Raw genomic sequence first — 6,617 nt, forward strand, 5'->3', positions numbered from 1 at the left:
GATGTTCTGCCAAATGCAAGAGACTTTTAATTTGAACACAAAGGACGGGAGGACACAGAAAAAGTTGAAAGTAGAAAGAGGTCGAGAAAGATGTCAATGAAGTTCATCTCAAGACTCTGAAACAAATAAAGTTGTGTGTGCCAAAAATGTGCATCAATTTAAAAAGTTATATGATAACTTAAATATAACAGACGGGACCGTCTGAGCTTAGTTCTTCTCCCGAAACAAACAGGTAAGGTAAGAACACACGCACACGCACACGCACACGCACACGCACACGCACACGCACACGCACACGCACACGCACACGCACACGCACACGCACACGCACACGCACACACACACACACACACACGCGCGCGCGCGCGCGCGCGCGCGCACACACACGTGTGTGCGTACGCATCAGAAGTGGTGTAAATAAACCCTCTCTTGAATAACCTCTTCCCCAAGCTTCCCTCATCCAAGACTTCACACCATCCAGGAAGCGCAGCCCCACCTACCGGGAATCCACCTCCTCCCCGCCGGACACTGACGCCTGACCTACTAGCGGGGGCGACGTCACCTTTAGCCGAATTGCCGACGTCGCTGATCCTGGCACAAGTGTGGCGTGAACTTGTAGATCGAATGTTTCTCATGAATTTGCGCAACTTCTTCTTGCTCTTTTAATTATCAAAAACTTTGTAACGAGAAGGAAAGAAATGTAAACAGCGAATTTTTATGTTTGAAAAGAACCAGCAGAACTACGTGTAAACTTCCAGCCAATCCGGTCGAGGCCACACGAGAGGCAACACGTCGTCACCGAGTGCTAGTTAAAAAGTGAGTGTAAACCCTTAACAACAGGGTTATATCTATGATATATGTTCTAAGGTGTTAGTTTATAAGCCAAGATGTTAATTGAAAGGGCTTACATGCAGCATAAACGTTTATATAAGGTGAAATCTGGCTGAAAAGGAAGGTGGTGGTGGGCGTGCCTTCTACAACTGTTGCTTCGTAGATGCCAAATCACGAATTCTTGGGGTCAAATAAGTTCAAGATAAGAAACAAACACTTGTATATGGAGACTTGAACGTCCGCACTAATGTATTTTCACTTGTAGATGTCACTTTGGAAACTTAAAATTATATTACTGGGATGAGAGGAGTAAAAAGGTCCATAAAAGGAGGGAGCGAGTACCGTTGTAGTGGACTGTGTGGGGGAGGCGGTGTTGGTTAGAACATATTTATAATTAGAAGAAGCACCTCCCTCAGTCTGAACAGCTGCGACCCTAACGTTCTCTCATACAAATAGCAGGAGGTGTTGCATTGTTCCATCTTATCAGTTGTGTGCATGTGTCTTGGGGTCAGACGTGGGTGGAGAAGGCACTTGTTGCACACCTGGACGAGGCGAGACAGGTAAGGTGTGGGTGCCTCCTACCTGTCATTCACACGAGGTAGCTGATTATCAAGGGGAACGTGGAAATTATGATGGTTGATTGTGTGTTTCATAGACGTAAAACGTGCTAGGTATGAGAAACATTCAATTTTAGTGATAAGTATGTACAATATGTGGTAAAAAATCGGGTTTTCGTGATATTGCAAATTCGTGTTATATGGTTATCAGTTATTATTTGTAATCTTTTGCTCAATATATTTTGAAATATTCAGTGATCATTCCATTCAAAATTTTATTTAAACATAGTAATTATTAGGTTCTTGCCATTTCCTGTTTATTCAGTGCTTCAGATTTTGAAAGAAACTACATGTTTTTTTTATGATTATTATTAGGAAGAGAAAATTCAAATTTTCTCTAACGAAGTAGGAAAAGTATTGTTTAGAGGTCAGTGTGATAATCTTGAAAGCATTACATCTTGTATTTGTGACCAAATTTACGTTTTAGGAAAAAAGCATTTGGCATTTTCAAGAGTTCAAGTAGATATAAATTTGTCTTCAAGATTTCTATTCTCCTTATAATGAAATGTTTAGTTTTTTGTAGTGTACATTAAACAACTGATCATATAGCATTATATTAATCTTGGTTTCAAAGTTTAATTCTGACATATCATTAATAAACTTGTAAAAACTATAGACAACACACATATATACCTCACATGTAAATATATAGCCTACATGTACGCACATTCAAGTACAGGCCCAATTAATGTCTCCAATACTTTTTGTGAAGCAGAACATTTTTCAGATTAGATGTTGTATAAATACCATTTTATATAGTTATGTTATATATACAGTAGTGCTGCATTAAGGAGCCATGATGCATTTCATGGTATTACTTTAAAAGAAAATTAAACAGAGAAATACACAGCCTGCAGGAGTTGCAAAGTGCAGATGATTGAATGCTGTTTTCAGATACCACAGATGTATATATGGAGAAACTTTTTGCAGGGAATGCCCGTACACTCTTTCACACCCACATATGTGTATGCATATGCATATATTTACTTATTCTTGCATGTGCATGCATATGCACAGTTAAACGTATACTTACACTTTTACTCATATTTAAATTTATACTCACTCACTAAATGTGCTCTTACAGCATTTAGCTGTTGTTATATTTTGCTGTGTTTTATATAATGAAATGTAAAATGTTCAGTATCCGAAGCATGTATTTAATCCAAAACCGACGGGCATGGCATGTACGTACCTGCCATGGTCGTACATACATGTCATGCCGACTTTAAGTTTTCTTTATTAAGTGTTTTTACACATAGATGACTGTACTTGTACCAAGTCACCATTGAGCCAATTATGAGTACTACTTGCCTCACCTGTGTACCCTTTTCCTTGATTTTTGAAAATATTTTATTGTATCTTTTATTGCCGCTACTAATGTCAATAACATTATAGTAATTACAATATCTGTAATAAAAAGAACATCAATAATGATATCATTAGTAAAAAAAAAAAAAAAAGTTTTTCCCACAAATTTAAGGAAAGGTGAAATCAGGTAAGGTCACAAGATCTACTAATTGACTCATTTGTGGCTAAGCACTAGCAGAGCCATCTATGTGCAGAGATATTTCACAAAAAATTCTAAAATGAGCACAGCATTTGCCTGGTGACATTGAGTTGACACAATTAGTTTGCATAATATTTACAGTATCTATTGATTTTATGAAATAATCGTGAAGAATGTTTGGTATCAGAGAATTTGCATAATACAGTGATCTATTTTGTTTAAAAAATTGAGGATAGTGTTTGAAAGAATAACAATACTTGTACAATTTAGTGTAGAAAGAGTTTGATGTCGTTAAACTTCCTTACACGCTTACGCTAATGCATTCGCATGAATGTTAATGAGTAGTCTTCTTTTTCTTTGGAGTAGGCATTATACTCAAATAGAATATCTTGAAATAGCATGATTTTAGTTATAAAGCACACCTCATAGTTGTTTTCTTCTAACATCCATTGCTAATACATTTATATAACACTTATAAGCTATTTCATTTAAGGTTACACAGCTTCATAGTTTATGGTTAGGTCATTAACCGCAAGATGGAATGAATTGTTCTTGATATGTTTCATTGTAAATAGTCACACTATCATCCTTGACATGTAATAAGTTCAGTGTAAGGTAGGTAAGTAGAGAGAGAACACAAAATAATCCAAATTTAACTCTTAAGATTTCTCTATTGTGAACATATGTAACTCTTAAATAGAAGTGATTGCAGTGCTATCAAGTTAGGACTTAATTTTTTTCTAGTGGGTAAAAAAGATGCATTTTGTACAAATGATATTTACAAGTTTAGAGTAATTTGTCAGTAGGATATCCCTTTACTGATTTCAAGCATACATTGCATGTTTTGAATGCTAGAATTAATATGCTTCACAAAGTATTTTTACTAGATTTGTAATTTTAATGTCATGTAAATAGTAAGCTCAAAAGGCATGACTATTCTGTAATTGTATATATTAGAATACATGCAAAAAAAAAGTAAAAAAAAATATTTCAGTGAGAGCATTTTTCTGTAAGTGTTTTGATAACCTTATAAAGTTCATCAGAATGCTACAAAAGAAAATGTACATAATTTGATGCTTCCAGTAAATGTAAAGCTAGCCCTTTGATTTCTTTATATAGCTTACAGCAAAAGCACATTAGCAATATCACTAGAAAACAGAACTGACACGAACAGTCTTGAGTGTCTCTGTAGTTTGCAAACTCTGAATGTTAGAAGAACATGGGATATACATACCATTATAAACCCTTGTATGATTTTTTTCAGTCTGTTAAATACACTACTCATGATTATATTTAATATCCTGAAAATTAATTTCAAAGATTTTACACTAAGATTAGACGACTAAGCAGAATTTCATAAATGCGTTTTTATGTACATGATCATCACAGTGTAACATACTTAAATGAATTGTTTTAACAGAAACAAAGTAAAATTATTCTTTCAGTATATGAATATGTACAATTTGTGCCCAAAGTGGGCTTTATCAATAGCCAAATATTGCCCACTTTTATGTTTTTAATAAAATTAGAAGAGTTGGACTTATTAAGCATCATGATTCATGCAAAAAAGGTTAATTTAAAGTTGTCTATTTAGATTTTGTATTGTGTACCTTGTGGCTAGCTGCAGATCTCAATAATAAATGTATAATAAATTCTGGAAATAATTAGACTTGAACAAATACTTAACAGGGATAATCTAAGGTATCTGGTAACATTTCTGGCATGTATGGGTGTTTATCTATAGATGTAATATATTATATATTATAAATATATAATAATAATTAAGAATAACAAATTGATGTATGTGCTGGATCTAAATAATAAATCTCTTGCAGATAACTAATAAGAATGGGTTCCGGAGAAGGAAGTGGTGTAGGTGGTGGTACAGGTGCTGGTGCTGGTGCAGAGGCTCAACAGGAACCACAGGGTCAGGGGGTACTCTATGGCTTGTCCTCTGGCTCCTCTTGCTGATTTTCGCTGCACTCTGGGTTGCTGGGTTCTGTGCATGGTGGTACATCATGCTCATCCCCTTCACAGTGTGCTTGCCACCGTTAGCAGTGAGTAATACTTTACTTTTCTCTACCAGCAAGTGATAAAAGAGAGAAATGCAAGTATACCTTTGTTGAATTTTCCAGGTTTCAGACTTCATTAATTTTACTTCATTTTTTTTTTTTTTTTTTTTTTTTCTGTTTATTGTTTTGGAATATACTGATGCACTGGCATAAGCTTATCACTTTGGAATAAATGAATAATTTTGATAAATTATCCTACTTCAGAATCTTAAATGTAAGAATGTGAGAATATCTCTGGTGAAGATTTTTTTTAAGTAGATGCATAAATGAGGGATTGAGCTCCTCTGCCTTTTTTTCTGCAGATTTTTATCAAAAGACTTTATTGTGACAATGTTTTGCAATGTAAAGCTCAAAATTTTATCTTGTCATTATATAAAATGGTGCATAGCATCTTCTTATTTGTAGTTTTGTAATCCCCCAACTGCAATTTCTGGAGTGCACATTTTGAGACATGACTGTAAAGTCATAATATCATTATTTTCTTAATCCAATAACTACAGCTGGAACTGCAGTGCATTGCATTGTAGGATTTTAAGAACATTAAAAAAAAATCTTGTATAGGTATATTATGTCTTATGTAAATGAGCAGATTGCTCATTTATGCCCAACATGTTTGGTATTTCACACACCACTATAGGCACCTAATTGTTACTAGCTAGGGCTGGTATGCAAATGTTTTGATAAGATTGAAAGTTTCCCTTCAAATAACATGCCTGAATCAAAATCTTGATGCCAAACAAATGATACCAACATCATCAAAAAAGACGAGGTCTCTGACAAGGGCTATGTCTTGAGGCAGTGCCATCTGTAATTTGGTCTCGTGCAGCCATGACATGGTATGGTGCCATCTCCAAGCAGTAGGTTAATTGGATATTTGCTATATATTAAATAATAGCAAAAGAAGTCAAAGGAAACCATAAAAATTTATTCTTCAATTCTAGATATGTTTGATGCCTATCCTTTTTTTTTTTTCATTTGTTTGTAAAATATATATCCTATATTTTCATAGCTCTTTAATAAAAAGAAAAATACTTTCAAAAACATTTTTGTGTTGCAAAAGGGTGTGATACAATGAAAATATATTTGAAACCATAGCATCATGCAAAACCCATATTAAATGTTTTTTTTTAATCCAGAAAAATTACGACTGTGTCGAAATTAAGAAAAAGTCTCATAATAGGTAAAAAAGAACACAGGTATTCAGTATAAGAAATAATCTGCTCAAAGTAGTTATTTATCAGTGTCTGTGAATCTTCATAAAGTGAAGTTGTAGCCTTGTCATTTTGTACTCTGGAATGGTTAACAATCTCTACCATATATATTCTGGCAGCATAGAGCTAGTAGATCTTCCTGATGATACATTTTCAAGTAAGAAGCCACTGTAAGCTGTATCTGAACAGAATGTATGTGGCGATTCTGTTGGCACTTGCTGTAATGCACAGGGTAGAGGCCGTGACATTGATTGGTGCAGTCATAATGTAAATAATTACTTCACTGAATTAAAACTTTCAGAGCATTTTAAGAATGTGAACACTTAATATTGTACTAAATGGAAGAATGATCCAAGGTTGTGGAATTTCAGATTCCCAG

At 34.6% G+C, this 6,617-nt stretch overlaps 1 protein-coding gene across 1 annotated transcript in view; it reads left to right on the forward strand.

The window, feature by feature from the left end:
- Nucleotides 1-470: 470 nt before the first annotated feature.
- LOC119582733 overlaps nucleotides 471-6,617 on the forward strand; it is a 46,122-nt gene continuing 39,975 nt past the window's right edge. The window contains exon 1 of the mRNA XM_037931178.1: nucleotides 471-816. The gene's annotated coding sequence lies outside the window, so the exon portion shown is untranslated. The remainder of the gene's footprint in view (nucleotides 817-6,617) is intronic.

The sequence above is a fragment of the Penaeus monodon genome, chromosome 2 (assembly GCF_015228065.2).
Source record: "Penaeus monodon isolate SGIC_2016 chromosome 2, NSTDA_Pmon_1, whole genome shotgun sequence".
In the NCBI taxonomy this organism is placed as follows: domain Eukaryota; kingdom Metazoa; phylum Arthropoda; class Malacostraca; order Decapoda; family Penaeidae; genus Penaeus; species Penaeus monodon.